The following is a 12778-nucleotide window of genomic DNA, read 5'->3' as shown; positions in this document are numbered from 1 at the left end:
GGACGCGAGTGGCGCGGCGCGACAAAATACTATAGAACTCATAATCTGTGATGCTGTCTACACCAGAGATATACATATCTATGGTCTACACTAGATGCGGCGCGGCACGACACGACAAATCCCCGACTGCTGCGCTGTATTCATGACGTATTGACAAATTTCAAATGATTTTAAAAGGTTGTTTTGTTGCGTCCAGTGTACTAGACAGAATTTAGCTGTTGCGGCGCAGACACAGTGTTACTCACCTATCGAGAAGAAACAAAGCAACCTCGGCGTCCGATCGCAGGCCTCCGCTCCGTGAGTTCTCTCCAGCACTGGAAAGCTGATTTGATATTTACACGGGTCCTACTTCTTGCCTTAAGCCTTCGTTTGTTCCGCAGACGTTTTCCTCTTTTGTTTTTTATCCGCCATCTCTATCTTTCTGTCGCTCAGCTCTAATGTCCGTCCTGTGCACTGAACGCTCTCTCCTCCACATCACGAGTAGACACGCCCCTTACTGCTGATTGGCTACAAGTTTGTTTTGCGATTCGGCCCGAATCAGTTTTCTAAAGCGTTTTTGAAAAATCGCTTACCCCACCTTTAAAGTTGTCCAAATTAAGTTCTTATCAATGCATACTGCTAATCAAAAATTAAGTTTGCATATATTTACGGTAGGAAAAGATATTTTCATGGAACATGATCTACTTTATATTCTAATGATTTTTGGCATAACAGAAAAATCGATCATTTTGACCCGTACAATGTATTTTTGGCTACTGCTACAAATATGCCTTCGTTTGTTCCGCAGACGTTTTCCTCTTTTGTTTTTTATCCGCCATCTCTATCTTTCTGTCGCTCAGCTCTAATGTCCGTCCTGTGCACTGAACGCTCTCTCCTCCACATCACGAGTAGACACGCCCCTTACTGCTGATTGGCTACAAGTTTGTTTTGCGATTCGGCCCGAATCAGTTTTCTAAAGCGTTTTTGAAAAATCGCTTACCCCACCTTTAAAGTTGTCCAAATTAAGTTCTTAGCAATGCATACTGCTAATCAAAAATTAAGTTTGCATATATTTACGGTAGGAAAAGATATTTTCATGGAACATGATCTACTTTATATTCTAATGATTTTTGGCATAACAGAAAAATCAATCATTTTGACCCGTACAATGTATTTTTGGCTACTGCTACAAATATACCCGTGCTACTTATGACTGCTTTTGTGCTCCAGGGTCACATATAATAAAAAATATAAATAAATGTTATATGAATAATATAATATTTTTATATAAATATTATGTAAATATAAAATAAATACAAAAGTAATACTGTACAATCTAATACAAAATTTTTTTTTTTTTTTAAATGTTTGGAGACAGAACATTTTATTTTATGTACAACGTCAGCGAGAACTGAATAACATCCAGAATACATGCATTTTTATTGGCAGATTTTAATATACATAAATGCAAGTATACGGTGATTATAAACCATTATTTCTAATTTTGAAATCAGAAGTTAAGCAATACCTAAAATCTATTTATAATCTGATATACAAGAACGCTGTTAAGTGTATTAATGCATGTAAACATTTTCATGTTTTTATTGAAATTTGTCCGTTTTTTTTTTTTTTTTTACATTTCATTGTAATTTTTTATCTTTCTTTCCTTGTCTTCACCCCCTGGTTAATGTAATATTATTGAATGTGAATGATTAAAAAAAATCAAATGTGAATGAAAAAAAAACATGTCTTTTTATTATTAATGTTGTATGCACATTAACGTAAATAACAGAGAACTGAGAAAGAAAAACAGAAAGAGCTTTACATACCAATTTACTATATATAATGAATACAATTTAATATAAATGATATATAATATTGTTATATAAATATAAAATAAATAAAAAATAATACTTCACGGTCTAATAGAAAAAGAAATAAAAATGTTTGGAGACAGAACATTTTATTTTATGTACAAGAATATTAATAATTGTATAATATACGCATTTTCTTTTTTGTTACCCATGGATATAAGCTTTATCGCTGTAAGGCTTATTAATATTTAAAAAAATCCCATTGAGGGTTTCCAAACAACGCCTGCAGGAGCTAATTAATATTCATAAACTAAGCCTTGTCATTGGGTGGTTGGCGAGCAACGTCAGCCTGCGCTTATTAATATCAATGAGCCGGACCTTCGCAATAGTAGGATTTGTAATTTCATCTCCAGCTCCAGCCATTCAGCCGCTGCCAGTGGGACGGAGGAGGAACCCGTTTCTACCGGACGCTCCCCCCGTCCTCCTCCTCTTCCTGGCTTTGTCGCTCCCCAGGCTTTTGTTGGTCTCGCTACATATGAATGATAAATGCTTTATGGACCTCCCACCGACCGAAAAGAGGCCTCATATTCACATACAGCACCAGAAATCACTTATTATGCGTCAAATGATAATAAAAGCACCAGCTGCAGTGAGTTTCCCCGCCTCTATCCCGGGACAGATTGAGGATTTGGGGCCCTTTGTCTTATTTAATGAATGCAGAAATGCTATACACAAAACAAAGGAGACAAGAATAATAATAGGCTACTACTAAGACTCAAACTTTCCCTCTGAACAATAGCCTCTAGTCTATCAAAGTCACAAACTTGGGGAATCATTTTTATAAACTTATTCCATGTATCTTTTGATTAGACGACATAGAGTGCATAGTTTATAAGGACTTCACATATAAGGTTGCAGGATGCCTCCCTCAATGTTCAAAACATAAAACTGAAGCTTCATAATAAAACGTGACAAATACGCGTTTTAATAAATACATTTATATAAAAAAAGTATTATTTGTAAGTTTATATTCAAATAAATAAATAAATATAAATTAAATAAATATAAATGTTATTAATATATATTAATTATATGCATGAATTAATTTCTAAATTATATAATATATCAATTAAAATTATTATTAAAATATTAATAATATTTTTTTTTAAATTAATACATTTATTAAATGTTTTTTTTATATTTAAATATATTATTATTATTATTACATTTATTTTTAATTATTATTTTTAAAAAACAATGTAAGAAAGGTAAACAAAAGTGCGGTCATGAAAATATACCATACAGATGGATTTAATTAATTAGCACCTTTAGTACACACACAGACACACACACACACACACACACACACACACAGGTTTGTTTTTGTGAAAAGTGGGGACATCCCATAGGCGTAATGGTTTTTATACTGTACAAACTGTATGTGCTATTGCCCTACACCAACCCTACCCCTAAACCTACCCCTCACAGGAGACTTTGTGCTATTTCAGATTTTCAATACACTCCATTCTGTGTGATTTATAAGCGTTTTGAAAAGTGGGGACATGGGGTAACGTCCCGAAAAGTCACCTTCTCCTTGTAATACCTATGTCATACCTTTGTCATTATACAAATTTATGTCCTCATTTGTCACAAAAACATGCACACTCACTCACTCACACACACACACACAAACCTGAGAAGTGAAATTCAGATCCAGATCTAGCCATAAACCTCCAAATCTAAATTGCAGGACATTTTCATCTCAGATTCACAATCATATAAAAAAAAAATTTAAAAAGCAAACACACAATTTTATTTCCAGGTATTAGCAATGGCACAGTAAAAAATTATATATTTATAAAATTCTATATAAATGTACTCACATATATAAGTATGTGCAAAAGTACTATTATAGTATTTAGTTTGCAAAGGTTAAGTGTATAAAACGTAATTAATCTTAGCTGTTGCATTTGTTTGCTTCCAGACCAGAGACAGCTTCTAAACTGCAGACCTATAGAGCTTGCAGATTAAAATGGAGACTTTAGAGAGGACTGTTAGACTAAACCCAGAATACAACAGATACTGATTGATGTGATGAGTGTAGTATCAGTATCAGTGTCTCTGTGTCAGATTTCTGTAACAGAAGCACTGCTGTCCATTGCTCTCATAAGGACGCTGACTTTCAGCCATGCAATGTGCAAATGCGTCTACACGCTGACTGAAAACAAGCAGGTAAGATGCCTTGTGTTTGTCTTTCAAAACAGGTTTCAGTTTGTTTTCATATGAAGAGTTTGCATTTGAATGTGTGATTTGGTTGTGACCTGTCAATAATATCCTCAGCTGTGACTCACTCAGCAAAAACAACGAGACACAAGGAGCTGCAGCAGAAACGAGAATCACACAATGAATATTGAACTAGCAACAATTCCTGGAGATCTATTCATAATTCTGTTTCTGAAGCTGCATAACAATGTTCATCATCATTTTACTTAATACTGAAAAATAAAACAACAGTTCAAGCCGGCCTAAACTGGTTTGCTGTCTAGTCTTCCAGCCTAACCAACTAATAACCAAAACCCGTCTAAATCAGGTTGATAGACCAGCAAACCAGCTTAGGCTTGTTTGAAATGCAAACTGTTGTGTTCACTGTATAGGGCTACTTTATATTTATGTGCATTTGCTATTAATGAGCATGTAAGACTTAACCAAATTCATTTTACTGATGTTTTTACGCAAGGGTTCAGTGCAGGATGGCCGGGTCAGGAGTTGCTCTGAGGTTACACGAATTTAAGGAAAGTCAGGACACCAAAAACCATCCAACAACACACATGTATGTCCAAAGGTTTTTGAGTCTTTGACTCCTAACATTTCAAAATAAACAGCTTTCAGTTCCAGACATGGATATTGACTTAACAAAGTGTGTAAATTAAGCAATTTCATTTGCAACCGTATTAATTTAGCTTAAAATGTCAACATTGTGTAACGTATGTTTCAGACAAAATTTGTCCAGTTTTATTGCTTTAATATATATACTGATTTGATGCATGTTAGCATGTTTTACTGTGTGCATCATGTTTGTTTGATCTGTTTACTGTGTTTCTCCAGTGCTCACCGGCAGGGCCGAGATGTTTTGGGACTGTATCCCGGTCAGATCGCAAGAGTGCATGCCGTCAGCTCACATCTGGACAGGTGAGAGAGACACAGACACAATTACAGAAGCCCACTGGTATTAAAAAAAAGAGAAATTCACTTTGCATCCTATCATCTTTTAATATTTTAATGAGTTCAAATGTTTGCCTTTTCTCAAACTAGCTGAGAAATTTTGTTTATGTGTATTCTGATGTATTCACACTAGTTTGTGCTGTCAGTAAAGCTCAAATACAGTCTACCCAGCGCCAGACTGCAGTTCACTCTATGGATACTTTAGGCCAGGGCTGTCCAAAACTCGGTCCTGGAGGGCCGGTGTCCTGCAGAGTTTTGCTCCAACCCTAATTAAACACACCTGAAGCAGCTAATCAAGCTCTTACTAGGCATACTAGAAACTTAAAGGCAGGTGTGTTGAGGCAAGTTGGAGCTAAACTCTGCAGGACACCGGCCCTCCAGGACCGAGTTTGGGCACCCCTGCTTTAGGCCACATGCAGCACACATTAGGCAGGGATCCTCAAATCTGGCCCACGAGATCCACTTTCCTGCAGAGTTTAGCTCTAACCCTAATCAAACACACCCGAGCAAGCTAATCAATGTCTTCGGGATCATTAGAAAATAGGTGACTTTGGTCAGGGTTGGAGCTAAACTCTGCAGCGCATTGGCCCTCCAGGGCAAGATTTGAGGAACCCTGCAGTAGGGTTTCAAATTAGTCAAGAAATCAGCAGTGCTTTAGCAGTGCTGCAGGGATGATGTATTTTTATAGGCTAAAACCTAGAAACATCCTTTTTAGCACTTCTGGTTCCATCATCCTGAAGCCAATGGGGTTTGTGAATGTTTTTTTTGTCTGTGGTGAACACAAAATCAAGATATTTTGATGTTTTATTCTAGATTTTTAAAAAATGATTGCTATCAAGTGGCTAAATGGGACTACAGAGTTTGTTGGAGACACTAAATACCAAACACCGAACAAAAAAACGCTTTCAAAGCCTCACAGTGTTTATTCAAACTCTTACAAACTATTCTAACTCAAACTTTCAGGGAAAATGATTTTAAATAAAGACTGAAAGAGTTGTCAGAAGCTTAATGGTGGTGATTTTGAAGTCATGTGACATACATTTATCTTTTTTACTTCTGACATTTGTATTTAGGCTTCAAAATTCATAAAAGTTGATTATCATGATGAACAAAATTAGTAAGAATCATACACTTTCATTGGCCACAGAGCTTAAAAAAATCCTACTGGGTTTTTGTCGAGGGAACCAGGTGACGCTAATGTACTGGCCTACATAAAAATGTAATGACTGCATGCTGATGATCATATAATAACATCTGGAGCATATACTAACTTATGTAAATTAGTCGGATGACATTATAGTTCAAGGGCAATAGGTGAAAGTAAAAATGCTCTTTACCAGTCTTAACAGATTTCTGATTTCTCCTCAGATTGACGCCGAAGACTCCAGACATGCGACATTATGAATCTAGAGCAGTTAAGAAATATCAGAGAGGAAACTTCGATCTGTTGACCCTTCAGGCCTCACTTCAGTCCCATCACAGAGAAACACACACACCAAACGCACAGTCTACAGGTCAGTTAGAGAAGACTGACCAGCTCTGTGCTGCCTTTATTGACTTCAGTACTGTACGTATAAAGCTCTCTATATTTGTAGAGGAATGCTTTAAAGTCTTACATTCAGAGTCACTAACAGAAGATTAAGATGAAATCCCCTCCGTTCACGTTTGGCAACACTCACCTTTTATTCTTACAAAAGATCCTGTCTCTTAAGCTCTTAAACTTGGTCTCCCGCCCTGGATAATCAGGAATGGTGTTGCTGGAAGGCTTATTTCTTCATTAATAATAAAAATTGTAAAAAAGTGTTTTGAGTATGTTTCCAGCATTATAATTCCTTTGTGCGGTTGTTGTTATGGAGCGGAGAGTTAGACCGATTTTTAAAACGTTATGGTTATACAGCTAGTTATTACAATAGTAATCGATCTTCATTCATCTGAAATGTTTTTAGTTTCATGAGAAAATGTGAGTTTTGCCATATGCCCAAATCCCAAAGCTGTTCTATTCTTTGTGGAATTTTAAGGGATGTCAAAAATTTGGCAGGGATATAGACTAAAGCTTTATTTCAGGTAACTTTTCAGCTAACTTGATACTGACTTGAACTAACTTTTCAGCTAACCAAAAAAGTTACCTGAAACCAAATTAAATAATTTTATATTATATTGTAGCTAGTTGCTGGGGGGAAAAACCCTAAAAAAAACTAAAACTGAAATAAAAATCAATAAAAATACAGACATTTAAACAAATAAAAATGACAAAAACGTACAAAAAAAACCCAAATAAAATCTAATTCAAAATACTAATAAAAACTGTTGTAGTACATCAATGAGACTAAAATAACGCTGATTTGAAAGCCATGTTATTGCAAGAAATTAGGCTACTTGATTTGAAAATGAGTCACGAGTTGTTGTTGTCTTTGGACTGTCATATGTACGGTGGCCAAGAAGTGCAAAACAAATCACAATTCTGAAAACAAAACAACAAATTACAAAGGCAAATGCAAGTCTAAAAAACTAAATAACAATTCAGAAAACACAACAACAATTCAGAAAACATTATAACAAGTCAGAAAACACATTGACAAATTCAAAAACAAAATAACAAGTCAAAAAACACAACGACAAATCATACAAACCGGAAGAGGTAGGTATAGTTTGAGACAGCGCCATTGGTTTGGGATTACTCACCACTGACTGGACGAGACAAAAGTTCGGCAAAAGGCGGGATCGAACCCGGGTCGATCGCGTCAAAAAGCCGACGACAAGCGCTTATCCATCTGCACCACTGGAGGTGATGTTTTACAGCTACTTTTAACTAAGTGTAAATAGACACCCCGTATTTTTTATTCTAGAGTAAGGGCAATTCATACAATACGTTTAAACTGAGCTACTTTATTACCATCTCTGAACTTTCTACCACGACTCTGCTGTTCTTCGGCTGGTTCTTCCCTGTATACGTTGTTTGACAGATGTCTCGTCCAGTCAGCGGTGAGTAATGCCAAACCAATGCTGCTGTCTCAAACTATACCTACCTCTTCCGGTTTGTCTAATTTGTCGTTGTGTTTTCTGACTTGTTAATTTGTTTTTGGATTTGTCGTTGTGTTTTCTGATTTGTTAATTTGTTTTTGGATTTGTCGTTGTGTTTCTGACTTGTTATTTTGATTTTGAATTTGTCATTCTGTTTTCTGACTTGTTGTTGTGTTTTCTGAATTGTTATTTTGTTTTTTAGACTTGCATTTGCGTTTGTTATTTTGTTTTCAGAATTGTGATTTGTTTTGCACTTCTCGGCCACCGTACATATGTCTTCTGGAAACAAGAAATTGTCATTTTGATTGTGCTTGGTTTGTCTTCTTCAGAACTTGCCAACCTGTAGACAGTTTTATTGGAAACTTGATGGTAAAAGATGATGGTGGTGATCATTTTATTTTAGGGTGAAAAACGTATACAAATAGTTTGTGGCGGTGGTTTTGTGCTTGAATGCAGCACACCATGAAATGCACATGCCATAAAATCACTGTACCTTGAGGAGATCCTCTATGACAATATGACATAGCACATATTGCACTTGTTGTGTTTTCTGAATTGTTATTTTGTTTTTTAGACTTGCATTTGCGTTTGTTATTTTGTTTTCAGAATTGTGATTTGTTTTGCACTTCTCGGCCACCGTACATATGTCTTCTGGAAACAAGAAATTGTCATTTTGATTGTGCTTGGTTTGTCTTCTTCAGAACTTGCCAACCTGTAGACAGTTTAATTGGAAACTTGATGGTAAAAGATGATGGTGGTGATCATTTTATTTTAGGGTGAAAAACATATACAAATAGTTTGTGGCGGTGGTTTTGTGCTTGAATGCAGCATACCATGAAATGCACATGCCATAAAATCACTGTACCTTGAGGAGATCCTCTATGACAATATGACATAGCACATATTGCATGAAACCCTGAAACATGAGGATTTTAGCAGCTCGGAGGGGACAAAATGATCAAAACTGACCATTTGGTGCAGTGTGTGACTGTGCTGTATTTCCACAGGCGCTGATTTCCAGAAGTTCACAGTGAGTTCACATCCAGAGCCGCTGGAGCAGCAGCAGAGATGAGATGAAGCTCCTATCAAAAGTGCAATCAAAACCTTTCGATTGGGCAAAAAACATTCTGTAGTCACACAATGACACACAGATCTATCAGAGCAGTCATGTAAAACATGCATTTGACATGATTTTCCACTGGCACACAGCCAAGAGCTGAAAGCCACACATATTTCATGCACCTCTGTAATGATTAGCTTTATAAGTAGTACTCCACGTGAAACCTCAAGTACAAATGTCAGTGAGTTTCACGTGAATCGCTTCGTAAAGATTTGGGTGATTACGTTAAGCTGACTGATCTGTGCAGTTGTGTTGGTTTAGATTTACCTCAAAGCACGACGTTAGAATAGCAGCATACATCAGTTAAATGCAGTAGCTATGTAAATATTTAAATATCCCAATGCAATTCATTAGATGATCAAACAAATGGGCTACTAACAAGTGAGCAGCGATCTCCACCTGCCTTTGATACTTTATTTGACAAAGGCCGTAGTGTGGGCGACATATTTTAATCATATTTAACTATTAGATATCAGTTAATCACAGCCGTGAGAGGCTGACGTGCTTGTCAGGCTGACATTTATGCTGTCATGCTGAGTCATGCTGACATTCATCTTGTGTTCAAAATAACTCAAACTCTTCTGACCCATCTGCAAACTGACACCTCGCTTTAGAGATGCAGAACAAGTTAAGTTTTCTTTGTTGGACAGTCGTCAAATGGATAGTCTCTGATATTCAATACTTGCGTCATAACACATGATCATGTTCCTCGTCTGCACGGTAGCCTACATTGTTTGTTCTGTTCTCTCTCTCCAGATTTTTCATGGTGCAATTAGGGTGTGTTTGTGTGATACTGAACCTGAATAAATAGACGTGTATTTAATAATCCAGCAATTAGGATATTTAATATCAGGTCCAATTGAACGTAAAAGTTTTTGGACAATGAAGTCACACGTAAAAATGTCATTAACAAATCAGAAACACAAGCGACTTTCTCAAGAAAAAAAAAAGGTGTCTAAAATAGGTTTAAGCTTCTTAACATTTATTTCAGTCAAGGTTTTTTAATGTTTTTAATTTTAGTTAACTATAATAACACATAGTTAACTAAAAAAAAAAAAAAACCTTAACTGAAATATTTAAAAGCTTAAACTTGTTTTTTTTTTATTTCAGCTAATTGCAAAAGCAAAATTTCTCATATTTTTAGTTTAACTTGATGCAATAAAAAAAGTGATAGTAAAAAAGTTTAATAAAAACTATATAGACATATTTTAAAATAAAAAATACTAAAAATGGCAAAAACACAACAAAATTAATAAAAGTTTACATTAAATTAAAACTAAATATTAATAAAAACTAAATAGCAACTTTATATTTTTTTTATTAAACCCCTTAAATGCCACCCCCATTTTTGAACATAGACGTGAAAGTGCACTATCCAAACTTAAATTATAATATTCATGAAAACTTTGGAATACAGAACTAAGGCTGGACTCCTTTTTAAGAAGACAATCTGCAGATTACTGCAGAAGTGGAATCATTTCAAAATATTAAAGTGTCAAAAAGTTATAGAAGTTTAAATTTACTGTAAAGAAAATGCACTTTACCAATTTTTTTAAATAGTAAATATTTTACAAAATATTTTTGAATCCAAAATTGATATAAAATTAAAGCCTTATGTCTAAATAAGTTATGTTCCAAATTTGAAGTTGATATATAAAAAAAATGGAGGTTCCTGTGAGATTTTATTTATACCACAAACAGCCACCGGGTGCCATCCAAACTTTGTAGAATTTTTGTTGAAGCATTTTTCTGTCACTAAAGTCTAAATTTCTCTGTCAATATTACTTCTATCAAAAAATAACCACCAAATATGGAATCCTGAGACTCCAAGTATATGTATTTATATATATATGTATACAAGAAATATATGTATTTTGTCAAGATTATAAAAACTTTTGATTCCAAAAGACCGTAATACATTTTGTAATGTGACATTTAACTCCACCCACTAAGGGGAGGAGACCCCTAAAAGATTTAAAAATTTCCATGTCCGGTTTTCACAGGATGAATTCTGAGGTTTTAAGCTTTCAAATGATATATAATTTATGATGATTACTAAAATATGTGATAGAGAAAAAAGACAACAACAAAAAAGAGCGCCATTGGGCCCACCTGTGGGCCGGTGGCACTTAAGGGGTTAAAAAAGAAAAAGAATAAAGCATGTAATGTGCTTGTAGTTTTGCGGACTTGGTATAAAGATTAGAGAGAGAACGGTTCCACTAAGTGGGCCTCAAGTATCACTTTTAGTGTCTAAGAAATTTAAAAAAACTGTAAACTTTGTGAAACGTGTTCTTATGTTAATATTATGAACTTATGCATTAGCAAAAAATGACCTCAAGTTGGTTAAAAATAACAAAGTGGAAAGCTACTTGATATTTTGCATCTAATGCGATGAAGTAAAGTGTCTACTTACATTTGTGAGCCACTATGTATAGAGTTTAAAATACTTTTCAATTCAATAATACTTTTGTGGGTATCTGCATATTTGAAGGAATATGCATTTTGCAGAACTGAACAAAGATTGACAGTCTTATAGAAATGCATTATAGTATCGTTTAGTTGAATAGCGTCACTCTGTCAAATACTCTAGATACAACAGCTCTGTAACAACAACAAAACATACGCCTGTTCGGTTATTAATTACTGCCGAAACTGTGTGGCAGTCCGGCTAAAATTACATAACAGGAATCCAACCACAGGTGTGCAATACCAATCCACCCACTATACATGCAACACACAGTCTGGACTTTCCCTATTCATCACCAGTACAACACATTTTAATGAATATATATATATTTTTAAATGAATTTATGCTATGACTTGTCTTTCTGACACTATATTTAAGGGTATTTTTTATCATACGGTTACAGTCTTTTACAGTTCATATTTATCAGCATTTTCACTACCAGTCAGAAGTTTGGAATAATTAATAAAAAATGTTTTAAGTTGTTGAAAGAAGTCTCTTCTGCTCACCAAGGCTACATTTATTTTACTGTAAAAACAGTAATTGTGAAATACTGAAATACAGAATTTCTATGAAATAAAAATATTTTGTAACATTTTGTCCTTACTCTCAATTCTTGCTGCATAAAAGTGTTAAAAGAATCAGAAATATATTTATGTAATTATATTTACCATCTATGCAATTATGTTACCAATATAATTGTCTATTTTTGTATATTTTACAGTATATTTAAAATATATTCAGTATTTGAAAATATGTAATTTTGCCATATGGGTTCTAATATAAGTCAATATAATATGAGTCCTTTGTGAGTTAATCATTCCATTCCGTTTAGAAGGCAACTACTAATGTTAAATTAAATAAATTGTGTGCTCCTATGATTACAGTAGCATCAACATGTTAAACAACATGTTAAAATAATAAACTACAGCAATAAGCTTTGCAAGATGTAAAACTTGTTTCACAAGATCGTGTTTATTGTCTTTTAGGCTGCACATGATTTGTGTGGACGAGCGCTGCCAGTGTCATCCTATGCATTACTGTTATACTTGATGGTTAATGTGCTGGTAAAAGAGGATCAGGGGCACTACTGATCACATAAAGTAGCTGAAATGATCAGATCTCGGACGTCTACATCTCTTGTATTTCACTCTTGAG

This window comes from Sinocyclocheilus grahami, unplaced genomic scaffold (genome assembly GCF_001515645.1).
Source record: "Sinocyclocheilus grahami isolate Dianchi unplaced genomic scaffold, SAMN03320097.WGS_v1.1 scaffold252.1, whole genome shotgun sequence".
NCBI lineage: Eukaryota > Metazoa > Chordata > Actinopteri > Cypriniformes > Cyprinidae > Sinocyclocheilus > Sinocyclocheilus grahami.
This window is presented reverse-complemented; position numbering follows the sequence as displayed.